Source organism: Festucalex cinctus, chromosome 20 (assembly GCF_051991245.1).
Source record: "Festucalex cinctus isolate MCC-2025b chromosome 20, RoL_Fcin_1.0, whole genome shotgun sequence".
NCBI lineage: Eukaryota > Metazoa > Chordata > Actinopteri > Syngnathiformes > Syngnathidae > Festucalex > Festucalex cinctus.
This window is the reverse complement of record NC_135430.1, coordinates 7517708-7541474: the sequence shown is the minus strand read 5'-3', so window position 1 is coordinate 7541474 and position 23767 is coordinate 7517708. Positions and strand designations below refer to the sequence as shown.

The 23767-nt window shown below is 41.0% G+C and overlaps 1 protein-coding gene across 2 annotated transcripts in view; it reads right to left on the bottom strand.

The window, feature by feature from the left end:
* gli3 (GLI family zinc finger 3) overlaps window positions 1-21621 on the bottom strand; it is a 121261-nt gene extending 99640 nt beyond the window's left edge. Inside the window, exons 1-2 of one of the 2 annotated variants that reach the window (XM_077509205.1) lie at window positions 21197-21621; window positions 11422-11472 (exon numbers count right to left, since the gene is read on the bottom strand). The gene's annotated coding sequence lies outside the window, so the exon portion shown is untranslated. The remainder of the gene's footprint in view (window positions 1-11421; window positions 11473-21196) is intronic. The other variant, XM_077509204.1, reaches the window with a different exon arrangement.
* Window positions 21622-23767: the final 2146 nt, after the last annotated feature.

Genomic DNA, 23767 nt, shown 5'->3' with positions numbered 1-23767 from the left:
CAGCAAACTAGGAAGAACTCGCTGGCGTGGCTAACGAGCGGCTAGCAAGAACTAGCTGTAGCAGTTAGCAAGCACGACTAGCGGGAGAAGCTAGCAAAAGCTAGCCAGAGCAGAACAGAGGTAGACAGGCAGCGGAAGCCCGAATCACCGGACTCGGCGACAAACCAACTACAGGCCCGCTGTTATGATTATTTTTTCAAGATGAAAAGTTGTTACACATCACGTATGAATAACTGAATGTTCGATATACTGCCAATGAGCGCTTTCCTTGAAAAATGGGTTGGTCTCCCCCTAAAATAAACACAAAAAATATTACGAAAAAATCAGTCCACCCTACGCATTATTGCAAAAATTTCATTGTGATCTTACCAGTGTTTCTCAATTCCGGTCCTCAGGCCCCCCTAGCCAGCCTGTTTTCCATGTCTCCCAATTGCAACGCAGGTGAGGATCGTTATTATGTTTCTCCAGAGCTGACTGATTAGCCGTCATTGGAATAAACTGCATTGGGAATTGGGAGACATGGAAAACAGGCTGGCTAGGGGGGCCTGAGGACCGGAATTGAGAAACACTGTGTTAGCCTATTAGTGTACAAATCATATTTCAATGTAGGGCTGGGCAATAAATTGAATTAATTCGATTAATCGTCATTTTGAAAATCGAATCGTGGGAAATTTGCTAAATCGTGAAATCAAATTGTGTCTTCCTGATTAGTAAACGGTGTTGTCTTCATGTTCTGTTACATTTAGATGTTATTGTGAGTAGGGCTGCTCAATTATGGAAAAAATAATAATCCCGATTATTTTGGTAATAATTGCAATCACAGTTATTCAAAATATTTTTTTAATACAAAACAAGAAAATGTTTAAAGGGATAATTTACTTATTTAGCAATTTTTGGCAGTCAAACATTAATATTTTGCCTAAAATAAATTTTATATTTTCATTATTTTTCAGGTAAAATTAGTACCTTTAAAAACACATTTTGCAACTTGCTGTCGACTGAAAACGACATCACAAGGGCTCAAGTAACTATTCACAGCTCACCTGTTTTCTAGGCTTGGTCATGTGACATTCACAAGCTAAGCTGTGATTGGTTACCTGAGCCCTTGTGATGTCATTTTCAGTCGACAGCAAGTTGCAAAATGTGTTTTTAAAGGTACTAATTGCACGTGAAAAATAATGAAAGTATCAAATTAATTATAGAAAAAATATTAAGACAAAATTATTTGAAGCACTAGAATTATATAAGTTATATTGGGAGCAAACAATATTTATTTAAATTAGTCATTTTAAAATAAAAAAGGAGCAAATATATAAATTTATAAACAACTCAAAATGAGTATTAATAATCTTTTATTTTTGTTTACGATGGTGCCAATTTTTTAATTCTGGAATGTAATAATTGAAATTGTAATTTCAATTATGGATTTCGATTAATTGCACAGCCCTAATTGTGAGTTGTATTTTTGCTAGCTATAAATGTTAAGTTTGTTCAAACAGATTTAGACTGAGCATACATTATTTTTGTCTTAACATTTTGCACAGGAATTAATTTTGAATAAACTTTCAATAAAAGTTTGTGGAGTTTTATTAGATTAAAATCGATTAAAATGATAATCATCCTGAATGACTGAAAAAATCTGGATTGCATTTTTTTTTTTGGTCATATCGCCCACCCCTATTTCAATGTTTTGTGAAGTAGCTAAAAATGACTTAGCAATTAAGGACCGTTAAGGACTTATTGATAACTTCCAATCAATACAATACAACACTGTTTTTATTATCATACCAATCCATCTTTTTATTCCCAGATTATAAATTACTTTCATTCTTTTCTATGTGTCACACAAATAATCAGACAAGGAGGTTGGTGGGGGGTTGGCGGTTAATTTTCCGTAAACTGGTGAGGTGTCTGCTTGGATTTGCCGCACCTCCTCCTCCTCACACATGAGCTGCTGTATTTGTGTTCATTTCATTAGGGTGACTGTTCAGTGTCGAGGGTCCCGCCATCCCCCTTGAAGGGGGGGGGGTTGGAGCGGGCGGGGCTGGCAGCGGCGCAGCATTCATCATCATTACATCAGCGACCACCGAGATCTGCTATCTGCGCCTTATCACAAGTGCAGCGACGCCGCAAGTCGGAGGGGAGGGAAGCGATGGAGACGATTGGGCCAGATTGCCCCAGTGAAAGTGGGGTAAAAAAAAAAACAAAGGGGGTGGGGGTGGGGGGGGGGGGGTGCAGAAAATGAATGCGGAGGTGAAGGAGTGAGCAAGTGTGCGAGTCGGTGCCCCTGCATGCCTGCGCATGTTTTCCCGTGTGTGTTTTTGCAAATTTCACAGCTATGCCAACAACATGAAGGTTCTGCTGCACAGCTGGAACAACTAAAAACACTCAAGGGGCGAAGGGGGTAAGGGGGATTGTTGTTTATAGGGGTGAGGAAAGGGGGGGCGGGGGTAGTGGCATCTAAAGCCCCGCAGCAAGATTACCCCAATCTCGCAAAAAAACAGAACGTGGTGCATGTGTTTGCATTGGATAAGGTGTTGGCCAGACACACGAGGGCCCATCCAAACCTCATGTTACTGTGGGAGGAGCTAGGGGTGGGGGTGTGGCAAATGGACCCAATTAAACTTTAAGAAAAGAAAAGAAAAATCGGCTTTAGTCACGGAATGTTACAAAGAAAATCCACTTTATTCACTATATTCCCTTTTTCATGAAAAGGATATTACAAACTTTTTCAATTTTTTCCCAAACAAAAAAAAAATTTTTTTTGAAATGGATTGGTCAGAACCATCAAAAATCCCAAAACAGGTCACAATACTGCCTACGGGTATATGATTTTCCATTTTATTCATCCATTTATTGTCTTTAGTCTTGCAATATTGTGACTTTTATCCCAAAAATAAAATACTACTTTTTTATTTTGTTTTTTCTTCACAAAAATACAATTTTTAGCTTAAAGCCAGGGTTAAACAACTGTCTGTCTACAGAAACGTCCCGCTGTTGACAAAACAAACATAAAATAGCATAATACAGGCTGGGCGGGTGGGGTTTTAGGAAAAAATCACCACCACACATTAACAGAAGCCCAGAGGTGTCGATTCAGAAGGAATTCATGGCTATGCATCCTGTATTTATAAAGTGCATTTTCCTCAATGAAAACGAAAACCCTGCCTTTAAAAAAATTCATTCGCATAACAACAACTTGTTTTCGCGGGGGAAAAAAAAAATCTGTTTTTTTCCACCTTAAAAACTACAGATAACTTTATTCTTGCAATATTGTGTTTTTTTCCTAGTACAAATATAACTTTTAATAATAGACTGATTTTTTTTCATAAATGTTTTCAGATTTTTTTCTTGGAAAAAATATTTCCTTCACATACATCATGATTTGTTTTCGCAGAAAATATACAACTTTCAGTATTATGACTTCTTCCACATGACATTGTTCTCACATTTGATTTTTCGGCCCAAAAGACAAAATACTTTTTTTTCTGTTTTTCACAGAGTAAATGCAACTTTCTTCTCACCATATTATGACTCTCACATTTAAAATATGTAGTCTTTGTAAGAAAGGGACTTAACGAGACAGCGGCGGTGCGTGTTGCACGTGTTTGACCATCCCCAAACGTATTACCTCTCCCAAGGCAAACCAGGAAGACCACTTGCAGCCGAGGCGGGCAGCAAAGTGCGATCGTTCACCAGCCAGTGCTAACATGGTGCCCAGATGGCACCCGTTCTGAGATGGAGGGGTAGGCCCTCAAGGGAGGGCTATTTAGCAGGAATTAGTCACACCCCACCACACACACACACACACACACACACACACACTAAATCCCAGTTATGTACATGCAAAGTGATTTTGCACGCAGCCTTTTCCCCCTTTTGTGCGGTCGATCGGGACTGATGCTCATTTACACATTTGTGTCCGAGTTATTTTAAAAAGAAACAACACAGTGAGCTTGATTTGTGCACAATTATTTTCAATTGGCCTTTGGGGGCAAACAAAATTGTGCCCTATAAATTCTGCCTAGCAACAAGTGACAAAACATTGACAGACTGTGTTTTGTTTTTATCTTATTAATGACTTGAAAAAGCTTGTTATATGATAAAAACAAAGTTGTTTGGTTATTATTTTAAAAAGTTGTAATATTATGAAGAAAAAAGGAAAAATATTACCAGGATAAAGTTAATTTTGTAGCTGAAGGTGATTAGTCAATTAGCATTTTTATTAAGCTTAAGCAGAGTTATTTTTTCATGTGTCTTTTGTGGGCCAAAACGGCAACAATAAAATCTGAGTACATATATTAACTCATTCAAACGCAAAAATGTGTAGCAGTAAATACGTTTTTAAATACTTTGTCCTTCACTCCCAAAAGCGTAGTTATGTTTTTTATGTTTTTTTATGCAAGCGCATACAGAAGTCTTTGATGCAGCTTCTGACCTGAAGAGGTCGCTTAAAGCAATGGTAGTTATTAGAAAAAAATGGCCAGCAGTTGGCAGCAGAGTATAAGAGATTAACCAGGGCCATGTTGCAACAAGCTCTTTTTGCCAGTGTTTTTAACAGAAATGTGAATAATGATGAAACTTAGCTATATCCTAATGCTAATTGCTGCAAAAAGGAAACAGATACAAATATATATATTTTTTTCCTGATGAAAGAAGAGACTCTAATCTTTCTTCTGGTAGGCTACATGTTTTTACAGCAATAGAACACAATATTCTGTGGGCCTTGCAAATTCAGTCAAAATCCAGTAAAAACCGGGAGCGAAGGAGGTTGCTTCAGTCAAAATGGCTGGGAGTGAATGAGTTAAGTTGGGCGGCCATTTTACCACTTGCTGCTGACTGAAAATGACATCACAGTGGCTCAGGTAGCAACCAATCAAGGCTCACCCTTTTTCTGGGTTTGGTCAGGTGATGTTCACAAGCTGAGCTGCTTGATTTGTTTGTGCCCAACAACTGTATCGGCTACCCAGAGTGCAGCGAGCATTAAGCAGACGCCAAGCCCTCCATGTTTATATTTTTGCGTCAAGGACAAACACTGGCTTTTGAGCGGCGCTAATAGGATTATCCCTGCGAGCCGTGGACCTCTCCACTTGCAGCACAATGCCCGCCCAGGGACCCGAGCGCAACTTACATTCCTGCGTAACAAACCCCGCACGATGTAATCGCGACGCTTACACGATGCCTCTTTTTTTTTCTTCTTTTTTTTATAGCCGCGCCGGCTACGTGGCAGATAAGGCCCGAATAAAGCGAGCGCTCCACAATGGCAGCCTTTTGCTTGTGTTGTCCCCGACTCCACCGCAAAGCGTATTAGAGTGTTATTTATATATTTTTGTATATCTTTGATGCGACACTTACTTTCCTGACGGGCTGCAGAAATGCTTATTCAGCAAACTGCAGATTACGACTTCAGCAAAACACAAGGAAGGTCCATGGGGAAAGTTTTCTGGCAATTTGTGCCGTGCCTGGGTCCACTTATTAGCTCACCACATCAGTTCTACTAAATTGGAAATTAGCCGCTTCTGAGTGCCTTAAAGTAACACGAAAGAACTTTTCAACCTGAATAAAATATTTGCATAACTCTTCTGATGAAACATCAACTTAAAACTAGTTGAATGCTACCTGAGAGGGGGATCTGTATCATTTTTACTGGCACTAAGCAACTTTAAGGAGGACGGTAGGAACACTGCCACACAAAAATCTACAAACGTGCTGACTGCTTTATGGCGTACGACACTTCCATCTTTTACTCATTCGTTACAAAGACGGAAGTCAATTTGAACGTCGGCGTACGATGACTGCTGAAACAACTGAAAAAGTTTTGTCTGAGAAGACAAAAAAAAAAGAAAAAAGGTAAAAGGAAGCTACCCGGATAAAAAGTAAGTCAAGGACCAACAATGCCTGGCTTTCGCTCGCTGGCCTGAGTGAAAAAAAAAAAAAAAAAAACGACACAATGCGCTTGTCCTCATGGGAAATGTGGTCTTCCTTCAGGCATAACCATACCCGTTTTGTCCATATGGTGCCGCCATAATCAACATAAACTGAAAGTTCCTCAGTGTTGCTTTAATGCTCCTTAATTGACCTTGTAAAACACTTTTGTTACTCCTTAAGTTGCCTTAACTCATTTGCTCCTAAAAATATAAATACGTAAATAAATATAGAATATGTTCTATTTTAAATGTTTTAAGTAAGGTGTCCCAAAGACATATTTATACGTTTTTTTGTTTGTTTGTTTTTTTATGCTAGAGCATACAGAAGGCTTTGATGCAGCCACTCAACTGCAAAGAACGGTTGAAGAAATGGTAGTTATTACACAAACCGCCAGCAGGTGGCAGCAGAGTATAAAAGATCAACTAGGACCATGTTGAAAAAAAAGCTCAAATACTCACAATTCTAAAAAGATTTGTAAATAATAATGAAAACTTGGCTATATTCTAATGCTAATTGCTGCAAAATGGAAACAGATAGAAATATACTTTTTTTTCCTGATGAAGAAGAGACTTTAATCTTTCTTTTATTATGTTCCATGTTTTTATAGCAAAAGAACACAATATTCTGTGGGCCTTGCAGTCAAAATCAGTCAAAATCCAGGAAAACAGCCAGGAGTGAAGGGGATTGCTTCTTTGAAAATGGCTGCAAGTGAATGAGTTAAGTTACTCTTTTTTTAGCCTTGAGATACTCCTTACATTGCTTTAAATTAATATTGAAATTACTCTATAAGTTCTTAAGTTATTTCTTACGTTGCCTTAAATTACTCTTGGAGGTGCCTTTATTTGCACCTTAAGTTATTTCCTGATTAGTTAGATCGTGTTAAATGAATCCTTAATTACTCTAAATTATTCCTTAACTTTACTCCTTTGATGACCTTAAGTTACTCATTGAATTGCCTTCATATATTCCTTAAATTGCCACAAGGTAATCCTTAATTACTCCTGTACTTGTCTTAAATTATTGAGTTGTTTTTTATTTCTGACTCCTAAACATTGCCTCACATCACTCCAAAAATACTCCTTAAAGTGCCTTGAAATAATCTGTTCCGTTCTGTTCCTCTTTATGTTTCCTTAAGATACTCTGCAAGTTGTGTTAAATTACTCATTAACTCATTCAAACCCAAAAATGTATAAATACATTTTTAATACTTTGTTCTACAATCCCAAAAACATATTTATACGTTTTTTTGTTTTTTTGTTTTTTTTTTGCTAGAGCATACAGAAGGCCTTAATGCAGCTTCTGACATGAAGCGATGGTAGTTATCGCAAAAAAACGGCCAGCAGGTGGCAGAGTATGAGATCAACCAGGGCCATGTTGCAACAAGCTTTTTTTGCCAGTGTTTTCAACAGGTTTGTGAATAATGGTGAAACATAGCAATATTCTAATGCTAATTGCTGCAAAACGGAAACGGATACAATTGTACTTTTTTTTTTTCCTGATGAAAGACGAGACTCTAATCTTTCTTTTGGTAGGTTCCATGTTTTTACAGCAATAGAACAGAATATTCTGTGGATCTTGCAAAATCACTCCAAATCCAGTAAAACGTGAATGAGTTAAGTCACTCCTGAAGTTGCTTTCAGTTACTCCAATCCACGGCCTTGAATTACTCCTTAACATAACGCTTTTGATGCCTTTATTTATTCTTCTGTCACCTGTTACGTTACTCTCATCTACTTCCACTTGCATTGAGACGGCCGGCGTGATTAATGGCGACGTCGAGCGTCTCCGAGGTCCGAGGGCCCCGACAACAAGTGCCGGAGGGGTGCGATAATGCGCAATAATGGCGGCGGCAGACAATCAGGCGAGGGCCTATTAGCTCGGCCCATCAGGAAGGCTAAGTGAGAAATGAGCTCTTCCCGAGCGCCTCCGCAAATCATCAACAGGCCCCCCGCCCCCGCCGCCAGAGCAAGCAAGAAGTCATAATGTTTACTTGAAGACTGGACCGGATGCCCCAGCGGGCCGGCTTTATTGGCTCTTATTAATTCCCGCGCTGGCCCCCGGGCGGCGCCATTTAAAGCGCATTAAAGGCTTTCAAATTGAACCAGATGAAGTCGTCGAGTTCCGCGTCTCGCCGTTGGGCTTCGGTGTGATGAAGTCCGACCCAAACGCGTGCGGACGGACAAACGAGCAAGCCGGGATGTAAAGGAATGCTCGATGAGGCCCGGCATGAAATGCGCCACGGGAGGAATGCGGCGGGGAAAAGGGGGGGGGGGGTGATGGAATGGCAAGGCTTTAATGTTGCACTTCCTGCACGGATGGGAAGACTTCCAGGGGGTAAACGGTGGGTTACGCATTCCGAGCATGCTGAGGGCGATGACTTTTCTCCGGTCCGCGCGTTCACCTTATCTGTTCGGAGACGGCACCGACATTCCTGCGCGGGAAGAAGGACACGCCGTCACTACGACAACCGTCGCTTCACGTGCTAGTTTGACTCAATTTACCTCCGTAACTTGAATTAAGTTCACTTACTCCTTACGATGAATGACATGACTTAAAGTTTTGCTTCAGTTGCCTTTTAGTGACTGCTTAAGATGCCTGAAGTCACTCCTGAAGTTACCTTGATTTACTCTTGAATATGTCTTCAAGTTGCTTCAAGTTACTCTTTAAGTTGGCTTAAGTTACTCTTGAATATGCCTTAAATTAATCCTTAAATTGTCTTGAATTACTTCTTTGGCTGCCTTAAATCATTTGTCCTGATAATTTAAGTTACTCCTTAAGTTTCTGTTAGTGACACCTAAAGATGCTTGAAGTCACTCCTTAAATTAACTTAATCCTAAATATCGCAAGCTACTTCTAAATTTCCTTAAATTGTCTTCAATTATTTCTTTAGTTGCCTTAAATAATTCGTCCTGATAATTTTTTACTCATTAAGTCGCTTTTAGTGACTCCTAAAGATGCTTGAAGTCACTCCTTGACTTGCCTTACTCCTAAATATCACAAGCTACTTCTAAATTGCCTTCAGTTGCCTTAATTTTTCCATAAGCTGCCTCAAGCCACTTTCAGTTACGGTGCGTTGTTATTCTTTAAATGACCTTAACTTACTCTTTCATATGCCTACAACTCCTTAAGTTGCCTTTAAGTGGCTCCTTAAGATGCCTTAAGTTACTCTATAAATTAACTTAACTTACCTTCGACTATAATTTGAAAATAAAATAAATTACATTTTCCCTAAGTAGCCTCAAGTTATTCCTTAAGATACCTTCAATTACTCTTGAATATGTCTGAAGTCCTTAAGTTACTCCTAAAGTTGCCATTAAATAATTAAGATGCCTTAAGTTACTACTTAAGTTACATTAACTTACACTCAAGTTGCCTTCGATTTTTGCATACGTTGCCTCAAGTTACTCGTTAAGATGCCTTCAGTTACTCCTTAAGTTCGTTGTCGCTTTAAGTGGCTTTCCGATGATGTGCACACGTGTGTGTTTGTGTAGGCGGCGTGCAACAAATCCTATGAGCCCCCCAGTGTGTGTGCGTGTGTGCCCGAGCGTGACTCCTCCGGCGACGCGGAAGCGACGGCAGTGGAGGTGCGCGCACATCAAAAGCCGAGCGCGGCTCTCATGATGAAGTCCCGCCGACTTTGGAGACGAGGCTCTCCCCTCGCTTTCATATCGGACGCGTTACGCATCGGCGCCACGCTGACTTGTTGAGCACACACACACACACTCACACGCGCGCACTGGGGGTCCCACGAGGATTTTCTGCACCCCACCTGAACACACATACGTGCATGTACACTGATGGGGAAAGCCATCAAAAAGTCTCCGCTGCGTACTGGGGAAGCGACGAGGCACACAAAGACGAGGCGCACGCAGGAAAACAAGAAGAAAGTCCCCAATATTCACATGGAGCACTAGCAGAGACCACGGAAAGTGCGGGTGTCTCCGGATGTGCCGCCCCTGGAGACATGGGTAGCTGCAGGGGCCTACCATGGGGAAAGTGTGGGTATTGCCACACCCATGTAGAAAATTGTGGGTGTTGAACCATCCACCCTTTCCCCACACAGCCCCACAGGGACGTGGGTCCCGCAATACCCAGACTTTTTAAAGTGAAAGGGTTCAACACCCGAACTTCTACCAGTGAAAGGGTTTAACACCCAAACTTTTTCTGGTGGCCAGGTTCAACACCCACATTTTTCTTTGGATAAACTAAAACTTTTCCTAAGGGCAAGGTTCAACACCCATGCATTTCCTGATGAAAAGGATAAAGACCCACACTTTTCCCAGTAAAAGGGTTCCACACCAGGTGAAAGGGATCACCACCCACACATTTCTCATCACATCCGTGTGGGATGTGGGTATTGCAACACCCAGACTTTTTAAAGTGAAAGAGTTCAACACCCGAACTTTTACCAGTGAAAGGATTTAACACCAAAACTTTTCCTGGTGACAAGGTTCAACACCTGCATTTTTATTTGCACTAGCGGGGGATGTGTGTCCCAGCAAAAGGGTTCAACACCCCATTTTTCCCAGGAAAAAGGTTCCACACCAACAATTTTCCAGGTGAAAGGGTACAACACCCACATTTTTTCCCCGGGACATCACACCCCGTGGGCGGATATGGCTCTTGTAATACCCAAACATTGTGAATTGAAAGAGTAAAACACCCAAACTTGTACCAGTGAGTATAAACTAAAACTTTTCCTAAGGGCAAGGTTCAACACCCATGCATTTCCTGATGAAAAGGATAAAGACCCACACTTTTCCCAGTAAAAGGGTTCCACACCAGGTGAAAGGGATCAACACCCACACATTTCTCATCACATCCGTGTGGGATGTGGGTATTGCAACACCCAAATTTTTTTCCAGTTCCCTGCATGCGGGTGCATTCATTGTCAGACATACTGAAGCTGACGTGAAACAAGAGGAAGAGGATGAGTGTGTCTTAATGAAGATGTGCGAGGATTGTGCGGGTTAATTGGAAGTTGAGCACGAGATAATAAGCTCACCCGTCTTCACACCCCGAGACAACGGCCTCATCGCTCACCCGCGCAATCAGTCGTCGCTCCCGGACATGACGGCTTCCCAAGTTCTGCGGGTCCTCGTATGGAAATGTCCCCAACAATGGCGCCGCTAATGGCTTATTAGCCCGCGTTAGCTGGTTTGCATTGATCCCCCCCCCCCGCCCCCGCCATCACCCCCCCCCCCCCCCCCCCCACACACACACACACACATAAATGCCAGAGGGATGACAGAGCTGTTGCAGCGTCGCATGCGGGACTCTAATCACATCGCAGCTTGTTTCAATAAAGGCGACATTAACATAAAGCCCCGCAAACGCGCAAACTTCGCAAGGTGCGTGCGGCGAGGGCGGTGGGGAAAGCAGGAGGGGAAGCGACAGCGGATTAGCCTGTAATGCGCGCCATATGCGGCTGGTCAGCGCCGACTTCTCGGGGCCTCTCTCATGACAAAAAAAAAAAAAAAAAAATGCACCAACCTTATGTTAACTGAGTCCATGTGTATGAGGGGGTGCACCAGCTCTGTCAGGCTGTAAAAGAAGTTGCTTGGATTAGAAAGCATGGCAAATCTCAGTCCGGGATGTTAATTGGGGTGTGTGGCAGAAATAATTTGGAAATGACTGACACTATCATTTTGTTGACATTGTGGTCATCATGGTAATGAACTCATGCTGACATATTGAAAGAGGTGCACTGATACCCAATTGAGGATATAAATGTTTAAGGGGTGCGTTAACTCTGTAGAGCTGTGGAAGGGTGTGTTTGGGAATGACTCCCTTACATGCTGAGTTATTTGGTTGGCCTCAGTTACTGTGTAGGTGTGCACGAGAAAGCGGGTGCGCCACATCTGTTGGGATGTTGAAAGGGTTGTGTGGCTTAAAAGGTTCAGCAAATACCAGTTTACACATTTATCGCTTTATTTATTATGTTGACATCAGTCTGCATGTATGGGGGTGTGCGGTGTGGGTGGGGTGCGCCACCTCTGTCAAGCTGTAGTTTTGTTGAAAGTAGATCTTATTCACGAAGAAAAGCCAAAGAATTCATTATATCCCCACTTTCACCATATGTGGACATTGTAAAAAAGCTTCTGTGGCCACCAAGGCGTCCATTTGTCAAAAGTGGCTGACTCCCCCCAACCCCCCCACACCAACGCACCCACCTGATTCCTCACCACTTTTCCCACACGTGCGCCCAGTCATTGTCTGGACCCGGGCAGGACATTAGTCACCGCAGCCTCTGGGAGTCCTGACTGGGACCCCGAGGAGCCAGGTTAGGTTGGGGGGTGGGGTGCGCGAGAGGTGCGCGGTCTCGCATACTGTATGTTGCGGGTCAAATTGACCCATTTTTCTCCTCCCCACAAAATAAAAAGCGGGAAATGTGAGATGTGATGTGAGTGTGTGGGAGAAGGACCACTGAGGGAGGTGTGCGCATGTGTGTGGAGTGGATTGTGTCGGTGCACCTCGGGGCTCAGCGGTGTGTAAGCCCCTCACTCGCAACCCCCCCAAAGCTGCTTTCACAAAGAGATTTACAAGACAGCTCTCCGGTGTGTTGGACTGCCCTGCATGATAAGTGGACGACTTGCAGGCGGCCAGTGTGTGTGAGTGAGTGTTGTGTTGACAAAAATTGACCTTTCTTGTGTGTATTATTTTTTTTTTCTTGTGTGTTTGTGTGAAGGCATGGCGGCACATTGACAAGGCATCCCGTTAGCTTTTAGAATTATTTATAAAGCTTTCGCGTGTGTGTGTGTGGCGCCTCTTAAGTTTTCTCTGTCTCCTCCCATTACTGGATATGACTTTACCTGTGCCCCCAACACCCCCCACCCCTTTTTTTTGTGCCACCAAAAGCACCCACATCATCGGCTCGGGAGGGTCTTAATCCTCAAGGCCGAGGGTAAAATGGGGCCAAAATACACCTGTTAGGTCTTACAAATGGACTTTCCAATACAGCGTGACCTCAGTCAGCAATCAACAGTTTGGCAGCCGATTAGTCTTCAAAAAAAGTAAACAAAATTCAAAGAGAATTACCTGTGGCGTATTTAACCAAACATCAATTTGTCTTGCTAGCTTAATGCTAACACACGCTGTAAAACACCATAGGCGGACTAGCACAACTAGCATCACCGTTGAAGTAATACAGGGTGTTCCAAAATGGTTGACCCCATTCTAAATGCCCATATCTCAGAAACTACTTGATGGATCTTAATGAAACTAAATACACTTTATGTTGAAGGTCATAAGTTTTATTGGTTAAATATACAAAGAAAAGTACAAATATTTGTTGGTTCTATGACAGATTTTCATAAATGTTCAACACCAAGTGGCAGGTTATATTTTTGCAATTACAGCCCAAGTGCTTTTTAGGACGTTCAGAACTTCCTTTCCTGTGTTTTGTGTAAGTTCGATGTTACACACAAAAACTTGAAACGTTTCTACACAAGCTGTGAAAATTTGAGGTCATTCCAACGAAAATTTTCAAAATTATTGGCCTACAAAATGGGGTCAACCATTTTGGAACACCCTGTATAAACCAAGCATGAAAAACTGGAGGAAAATTGGTAAAACAACACACACACAACAGAACCAGTTTGAAATACCCATCCATCCATCCATCCATCCATCCATCCATCCATCCATCCATCCATCCATCCATCCATCCATTTTAAGGATTTTACTTTGTGAAAAGGTCATACAGGGGAAAAACAAGATTCCATTTGCCCAGCTACATAAGTTTTTAATAAAAGCAAAACTCTGGTCGGGCTAGTGGAGGCCTTTTTTTTTTTTTTTTTTTTTTTTTCTTGGGGTGTGGGGGTGCGCGTGACCTACACAGGAATGTTTTCTGCTTCTTCGTACATTTGTTCCTGTCAGCACGAGGCCGCCCCCACGATTTTGCCGTAAAGTTCAAGCGGTATGATGACAAACTGATTATTAAAAATGTTTCCCTCTCTTTCTAGGAACGTGGATTACCCCAACACCCCCACCTCCCATCCCAAGACCCCCCCCCCCCCCCCCCCCCCCCCCCTTCTCCCCCGACCCTCAAGCAGCCCTTGAAAGGAACTGGGCTTTGTCTACAGAGCAAAGCAGAGCGGTATACCGCCCCCCACCCCTTACGCTCCATCCCTCCCCGAAACCCTGTTCCTCACTCCCCGTGGAGTATTGTTAAAACACAACACCCCCCTCCCCACCCCCACCCCCCCCTTAAAACAGCATGCTTTGCATGAGAAAAAACGATTAGTCTTCAAATGCAGCGCTGTCAAAGTGGGGGCGCGGGGGGTCTGGAGTGGGGGGGTGCCAGAAGTTTGCTCCGATAGTCAAGTTCTACCGTTTGTTTCTCCGAGTTGAGGACGACAAAGCGCCGTTGAAACCCGCCTACCCGCATGCTTGCGTCAGCATTCTTCACAAGACAGGAGAGCAAAGTAGAACGCTCTCCGACCTGTGCGGAAATGAACAGCGGGGAAAACGAGGGGCTCCTTTCAGGTATTAACATCCCCCCTCCCACCCCACCCTGATATCCCCCCGACAATGGGCCCCTCTCATTCACATCCAATCCAGGAAGCGGCGAGACTCTAAAATGAAAGGCGACTACTGCAAACCGTTCGAGCCTTCAATGCAGAACGCCATTCAAAAGTGTTGCTACGAGTGGTCGTCACTTCAGTCGAGTTGAACTTTGCCCCCTGAGTGGCAAAAACGCGCATACAATTGACACTCATTATAATTGCACTGAAAAAAAAAGATAAATAAGGTATCTACTAAATTCTTCAATTAGTGATAGATTTTGACGATATAACCGTGTGCAAAAATATTGCGGCGTCACGGTATTAAAATTACATCTCTAAAATTTCCTTTTTAAAAATATTTGGGGAAATAAATACAGCTTCTTTTTTTTCCATTCAACACTATTTCATTTTTAAACAAAACATACACAAATATTTGTTACATTAATAAGAAACGTGTACCATGCTAAGTTTAAATAAATAAACATTGATTATTTTTTGTCTTTTAATTCTTCTTAGCAAGTCACAGTGTCCCAACACTGGTGAGCTATTTTTAGAACAGACCCCAGTTACTCATGTTGTCCTTGGGGACACCTTGTATACTTATTTTTTTATGTATTTATTTATGTACTCATTCATTTATTTATATATTTTAAGGGCAATAAGCGTCTCTCCCCGCGCACATCTTCCACGTGCACTCTCTGTGGAAGGAGAAGAAAGTTAACTAGTCAACTATGTGAGAAAAGACAACAAGGCGCTCTACTCAAACAAACGCGATTTCTTGTCGCAGACGCCAGCGTGCACATCGGACGAAAATGGAAGTCGACGGGCTCGACACGCTCTTCCCTGACCGCCATTTTGTCGAGCAGGGAAACACGTGTCGAGATCTACGCATAGTTCCGTCATACAATTAACTACTTTTCTATTAGCCAGGGCTTTGGCGCCATCTTGTGGCATCTAAGGCAATTACACAAAGAGTGAGGGAATAAACAAACAAAAGTGTGATTTTTTTTTCATAAATTCAAATTCATACCAACGGGCTCAAAATCGGCCCACTTGTCAGCATGAGTGTACGGAACACGTCTAACATTTACGATTGTTTCCCAAGCAAGCAAAAATCCCTCTTAATAAACCGCAAACGAGTCGCAGGATAATCACTCAGGATCATCTTTCAAAGATGTCCAACAAACAAGGCTTCACTTTGACTTGAATTCCTCTAATTCGGCCCGATTATCGGTATACTATAAAGATTTGCTGCTTTAAACATTGAACATGTTTAACATTTATGATCGTCAGCTCTGACCATTGTCTGAGCAAATTGAGGAGAAAAACTTTTAACACTCTCCACACCACGGGATAATCACTCAGGGTTATATTTTAAGGACAAATGACAATCTGCTGACTATGATTGAAGTGGGGGGAATGCTCAAATTCGGTTCACAGGAAGAAAATTCGCTCTTAGGATAATCAGGATAATTGTTTAGGATCATCTTTGGAGATCTTTGCTGACTTTAATCATAACAGAAATTATCGGTATGTGTATACTCCACTTTAAATATTGAACAGGTTTAACATTTACAATTGTTAGCACCGACTGTTTGCCAAGCAGATTAAGGAGGGAAAATCCCTTTTAATAAACCCCACACCACAGGATAATCACTCATCCAACAATCAAGGCTTTAACTTCAGCCTTGATTGGCAGGGAGGTAAAAATTTAAGCTTGATTATGATTGGAAGGGGGAAAATGCTCAAATTTCGCTCATAGAAAGAAAATTCACTCCTAACACACCACATGATAATCGCTTAGGATAATCTTTAGAGATCTAGTAGTCTGCCTTTTGCTGACTTCAATTAGAACGTAAGGAAAGAAATACTCAAATTCAGCCAAATTCTCGGGATGTTCATACTCCACTTTAATTATTGAACAGGTTTAACATTTATGATTGTCAAACCTGAGCAGACCGATTTGGAAAAATCAGTCATACTCTTTAACACATGCCACACCTCAAGATAATTGCTCAGAATATTTTTTTACAGACAACCAACAATCTGGCCTTCGCTAACTAAGAAAGAAAGTGTGAAAAAAAAAGTTCCAATTTGGCTCACAGGATAAGAAATCAGTCTTAATACACCACAGGATAATCGCTTAGGATCATCTCTGGCCTTTGCTGACTTTAATCGGAACGGAAGGAAAGAAATGCTCAAATTTAGTCAAATTTATTGATGATTTCTGATCGTCAACCCCAACTGAGGAAAAATTCGTCTTGACACGCACTCACACCACAGAATAATCACTCATGATCATCTTTTGAGGATCCGCTAAATTTGTCTAGCTTTTCATCATGTGCCTACCTTGCATGTAACATTTTTTTTGGAGGGGGGGGACAGTTGACAAGTACAAAACATAGGAAGTATCTCAGACCCGAAAGAAGCCTTGGTGGAGGTCAGTGTCTCCTCTGAGTGCCAGTCTGGCTTGCGGCCTATTCAGCAAAAAAGGTCGTAGAGAGCAAAAAAAAAGCAGGCGGAAGACGTGTATCGGCTGGGCTCGACATATCTGAAATTACCGCAGTGCGTGTGCGCCTTATCCAAAGACATCGCCCGGCCTGAAAGGTGCCTTTAGCAGCTCCTTGAAGCTAGGGGGGTGCGGTGGGAGGTGGGGTCGGGGTCCCGCTCTGGGACAATGATGGTTGGAGGTTGGAGTGGGGAGGGGGGAACACATAGCATATTAAATGGGCCGTCGGAGCTGGGCCGGCCGGTCCGCACGGAGGCAGATCTGAGGCATGCCCTGAAGGGACGGCCGGCCGGGGGGATTAGCGGGCCAAGGGAGGAGCCCTCCTGCGCATCCGAGATACCCACCGCCCAACCGCCCGCGCGTTCGCTCGCTTGGACACTTTTCACCCACTCTCGTCACCCTCTTGTCTTCTTCGGCAGACAAATCAAAGCGAGAGGAAGTGTTGAAAATGTGAGTTTGGGGTACTAGTATGATCTGGCGTGTGGGCAAGGAGAGCCATGGTCAGTTGATTGAAATTGTGAGCCTAACAGCATACCTGTCATTTTGTAATATTTTGGAAAAAATACAATTGAACAAACAAGATTTTACATGACCATCAAGAAAAAAAATAATACGTTTATTTTTAGGGTCATACTGATATTTTTTTTTATTGATATTAGGAGTTCAAAAGACTCACAAGGAGCGACTCTTGACTCCAACTCTCGACGTCACTCACTAGGCCACACCCCTTAAAGGCACACATCCAACTCACAAATACTGAAATATGTGAATTAATTATTTAGCATACTTTGTCAAGTTCTTTTTGTATTATATTTATTACACGGTTTCTGCAGTTATCAAATCTAATGCAAAAGTACACGGACCAGTTTCATCATTATTCACAAATCTGTTTAGAACTGCAATTGAGGTGAACATGGCCCTGGTTGATCTCTTATACTCTGCTGCCCCCTGCTGGCCGTTTGTGTAATAACTACCATTTCTGCAACAGTTCTTTGCAGTTGAGAGGCTGCATCAAAGCCTTCTGTACGCTCTAGCATAAAAAAAATAAAAATAAAATCAATAAAAACGTATTAATACGTCTTTGGGACACTTAAAACAGTAAAAAAAAAACGTATTTATAAGTTATTGGGAGCAAATTAGTTAATGCTTCTCGAGATGCTTCTTCATGCCATTTAAGGCTTAAGCCTTAATTTCAGCAATTTCATGACTTTTAATGCGGGAAAACCTGTATTAAAAACTGAAGTTAAAAAAACAACTTTTTTTTAGGATGCTGGCATTTATCTAGTGAACTTTTCTTGTAATATACTTTGATTGAACAGTTTGAAGTCTACATTTACAATATTCCATTCCATTTTACAGTAAACTTCAACTGGAAGTGACAAATAACTTGAAGCAAGCGCACCTTATCCTCTTTTTTTGAAGAACTGAGTTTTATTATCCTTTCGTTAAAGTGATGTTTTACTACAGTCTCCCATTCCTTGTCAGCCAGACAGTGAAAACAGGTACTAAGGAATACTTGAAAAAGTGTCATCATGAATTTCAATGTCATTTTAAGCGTGTGGGAGAGGAGTGAAAGTTGTTTTTTTTAATCATATGGTCCCTCTACATGACGGATTCTCACCTGTGGAAACGTTTGAATGGAGGCCCGCGTGGTGGTTATTAGCACAAACAACAAACAAGCTGCGACAAGCACACGATTATCTCCAAAGGAAAGTCGACATCCTTTCACACAACGCCAGCATTAGCACCACAACAGGACTCATTAGGGCCCCTTTTGCCTGATACGCACTCGCTCGCTCGCTCTCCGTGCGCGCGCGCGTGCGTGAGGACAGCGAATAGCTCAAGAAGCTAATAGAATGTCACCTCCTCGCATTAACATGACAGCCTCCATTCTGCGGGGGGCAGTGATGGGAGGGGGCGAGCACAAACTCTGCATAATTTGGACTTTTCGAGTTGAGATAAACGAGAATATTGCTACGATGTCCGTGTTTTCATGGAGATTCGCATCTTCGACGCCGGCGCATTCATCAGCGTCTCAGCGACACCATGATTTTTTTTTATTTTTGGGGGGGGGAAGGCACACCTGTTTGGCATCAGTCCCCTTGACTCTTGCCCTTCAATTAAACAACTCGAGGCAAACATTTATCTTGTGAATGACATTGCATTTTTTTTTTTTTTTTTTTGCTTCTTACCGTATCATGATTATCGCCAATACGTTGACAGGTAACGAATGTAGAACAGTCCAAACGAATCATTTAGATCAGACATGTCAAGATCGGGTCCTCGAGGGGCCAGAGTCCTGCATGTTTCTGAGGTTTCTCTACTCCAACACACCTGATTCAATGATCAGGATAATTATCAGGTTCCTGCAGATGAGCTTAAATATGAATCAGCTGTGTTGAAAGTAGGGGAAACTGCCAAAAAATGCAGGACTGTGGCCCTTGAGGACTGCAGTTTGACACCTATGATTTATATTTTCACAAAGCTCACTTTTTTTTTCTGTAACCAATATTTTTGGCCATGTGGTATTCATTTTTTTTTTGTGCTGTCAAATTTTTTTCAGGCACCTGGAATGTCTTCTTCATGCTCAGCATGCTTTGTCATAAAAATAAGTCAAAATCTATATATTTAAAAAAAAAAACAACAACAATTTTACATATTATATCTTGATAACGTGATATCTTCACAATGTTTTTTCAAAATATTTTTTGTAAAATGTCAAATGTCAACAATATATACAACAAAACAAAACAATACAAATAAGAGTTTATTTAAAGGGCGTAAAAAACACCAATTAAAAATTAATTTAATAATTTTGATTTCTAGTTTCACATCATGACTTGTAGATAAAATAGTTGAAACAAATTATTATTTTTTAAAATAAATAAGATGCAAAAGAACAACTTTTGGGGCAAAAAATCTCCTCCTAAAAAGTATACATTTTTATTTTTATTATTATTATTATTTTGTTTTGTTTTTCTGCTGATAATGTCCCAGGTGTGAAAAAGAGGATTGCGGCGCAGGAGGAAACCCGAGAAGGCAGCGAGCACCTCAAATGTGGAGCAGCTGGCCGCGACTTTTCAAACAAAATATCTCCACATGTGGACGCTTTTCATGTGGACGCTTTTCATGTGGACAACCCCCCCCCCCAAACCCCTTGAAAAAATGAACATAAACTTGCCCCCCGTTGTGCATAAACACACGTGAGTCATGCAATGCTGTGAGTTCACGTTCCTGACGTTGGAATTGGGAAAAATTGCAATTTGCTTATTTAAAAAAAAAAAAAAAAGGGAGTAACACTGCAAAACACTTTTCATTTTTGTGATGTTGCCTTAAGCAATATCTGTCTGTGAAAATGACTTCTCTTTATTTATTTATTTTGATTATACTGTTTTTTTTAATGACGTGATTTTAATTTTAATTGGAAAAAGTTGCAATTCAATGCTTCTTTTTTGTTTTTTTTTGCATCACATTCACAATTCATTGAATTACTTTTAATTAACTGCAACTCGTACTATTAACAATAATAGAATAATAACGTCAATAATAAACAATTGCAAAGATACACATTTTTGCCTGAGTCGTTTTAACTGCAACTCATATCAATAATAATATTAATAAAAACACACAGTGTGAGATACATATGTGCATGTGTGAGCGTGTGTGGAAAAGCAAGGCGCGCACACGCATGCTGACACATCCGACACATTTGACTTTGACTACACATAATACTAAAAAATAATCGCAACAATATTTATTAATCGTGATGATGATGCGCGTCTGCGATAAAAGCAAAAAAATGCAAATGCAACTAATAATAATCATTGTAATAATAATAGTTATTATTTTGTGTGTGTGAGATACATCTTTTTCACGCACATGCACACGCATGCAACTGCTCATATTCATGCTAATCATAACGATGCATGAAATATATTGCGTGTTTGTGCGGCTTCAACAAGTCCGAAACACACGCACACACACTGAGAGTGAAATATGATCACGCATGCGGCCCCCACAAGACACACACTCTCCACACACATACACGTTTCTACCAGTGTGCGTCCTAAAAAAAAAAAAAAAAAAATCATTTTCTGGCCTCTTCCAACACACAACATGAATTAAAAGCGTCCTCGTTTGTGTTGCAAAACTCTGGAGCAAGTTTGCAACTTTGCGAGGAACTTTTCATGAGCAAAAAGAAAGAAGAAGAAAAAAAAAGTGTGCGAATGCGCGTGGAATCGGCGAGACTTACTTGAAGTGTCTTTTGTGTGCACTTTTTATTTTTATTTTTTTGTGGGGGTTCCTCCCTCTCTCAGGTGGGGTGCAGATGCGCCTCTGGACGAGCCCGGGACCGCTTCTTCTTTTCCTCTTTTCTCCTCCTTCTCCTTCTCCTTCTTCTTCTCCCTTTTCCACGCTGCAACTCCCAAACGGGGCGGCAAGAGTTGGTCCTACTCTTCTCCTCCTCTTCTCCTTCTTTCGTGGCTTCTTCTTCTTCTTCTTTTTGGGCGCCTTTGCTGCCTTCAAGGGCCGTCGGACAAGCAAGCGTCCACTGCAGCCCACCACTAAAAGTGAGTGGCCAGCCCAAGAAAGAAAAAAAGAAGAAGTAGAAGAAGAAGAAGAGTGCGCGCGTCAGCCTGGTCTTGTTACGTTTTTTTTTTTTTTTTCGAGAGCGAGGACGAAGTGTGCAACTCCAGCTGCTCCTTCCCCCGTTTGACTCCTCCCTCCTCCCAACTCCACACAGCCCTCCTCCCCTTCTTTTTTTTTTTGTACCCCCCTCTTTCTCCCTTCTGCTTCCACTCACTTGACACAACTTTTTTTTTCCACAATGAAACAACGCTGAAGTGTGTACATTTGTATAAATCATTATTTTTGAAAAGCTGCATGACATGCACGTGCTCTAATGCAGTCTTTAGTCAACTTTTTTTTTTTTTTTTACCCTAAATAACCCCTTAAAAATACTTATAGTTGCACAGTAGGCCCAAGTATTCAAGGAGTTTTGAACAATAAAATGTTGCTTAACCATAGGACAATAAGTGTACTTAACTAAAAATTCAATTAAAATGTATTGCATGCAAAAGTGAAATAAAAAATAAAAAATAAATACAAAATGAAATAAAATTGTACGGAAATAATTTTTTTCCATTTTCCTCAGAACTGCAATCAAGTTAAATACAACCAAACTGTACTTAGGAAGTCAATCTTTCAGGCACCACTAGAGGGAGCCTGCATGCCACAATTTGCATGTTATCTAATTGGGTGCTTCTCAAACTTTAATAAACACCACCTAAAAAGAAAAAAATCAACCAAGTACCAATGTCATAACCAAAATTAAAACACATCACAAACAAGGACACAATTTTATCCATAAATTGAACATTAACGCTGCACTTAAATATAGCAAAATAAAAAATAAAAAGTGCACTTCAATTATAATCAAATTAAAGTGTAATGCACATAAAAGAATGAATGCATAATAATACACTAAAATTGTAGTAAATAAATACTGTACTGAACAAGTAGTTCTTTTGCATACCACCAGAGGGAGCCACTTAAGGCTCTGATTTAATGGGATCAAAGCATGAAACGTATCACCCAAAAAAAAAAAAGCAAAGTTGTCTAGTAGTGAACACAATGTTCATCTTTCCAGCCGTTTCTAATCATTTGTCCCGCTTGTGCAACTTTGTAAGAACTGCAAAAATATTATAAACAGCAGTTGCATAATGAACCGTTAAAATCTTTAATCACTGCTGACGCTAAAAACATAGAAGGCAGCTAAACGAAGATCAATAGAATCACCAAAATATTAGGAACAACACTCAGTGTGATGGATTTGACTACAATCAGAACAATAAAGAGTAAAAAAAAAAAAAAAAAAAACATGCATGAAATATAATCCATCAGTTGTTCAAAACAAACAGGTAAATTTTGCCATGGATACAAAATCATAAATAGTCATGAGAGGCTTTACTTTTGCCTGCAAGGTCAATTATGTGCCACGAATATGATGAAGTTATTTGAAAAAAATAGATAAATAAATCATGTGGGGCCCCAAAAGAGTCTGGTGGGCCGCCAAGCACATTTAAGCTGTATGGACCATGAGCCTGATCAATATACATGATTGATCAACAGACGGGCAAATGATGCACTAACACGCCACTTAAGTGGCGCGCTAATCAATGGAGAGCTGGCAGCAAAAATCGAGGCGGTATTTAGGATTTCAATGTATGTGCGTGTGTTTACGTTGCGTTCATTTAAAAAAAAAATAATTGATTTCAAGATGTGTAAATGAGCAAACAAGCAGCATGTCAAAATGTCCCATTTTAATGATTTCAAAAAGTGAAAAATTAAGTAACAAAAACACTTTTTTAAAAAGTTTTTTTTTTTAAGTTTTTTTTTTTATATATATCTTTATATATATCTATTTTCATGTTTGGCGCAAATCTGGCGAGGTTCGCTTCATAAGTCAATGCAGAGGTGTGTTAGACCAAATGTTGGTATTTCACAGATGTGCACAAGCCAGTGTTTTTTTTTTTTTTTTTAATTGTGCCATTATGGGCATATACAGTTTTTATTTATTGATTTATTTTTCAAATAAAGAAGGTACGTGAGGAGGATTGAGATCATGCTTCCTAATTGGCAATCAATCCATCAACGCCCGCTGCCATCAATAAGCTCATCACTGTGTCGGTCATCACAAACTCGTGAAATTTTTGTTTCGGCTGACTTGCAGAATGAATCGGTTGAAAGGTTGAAAAACTAAAATAAAATCACTGAGCGGGTTGCCATGACAACGGGAAGCAACCCCGTCGTCAAGGGTGTGGTG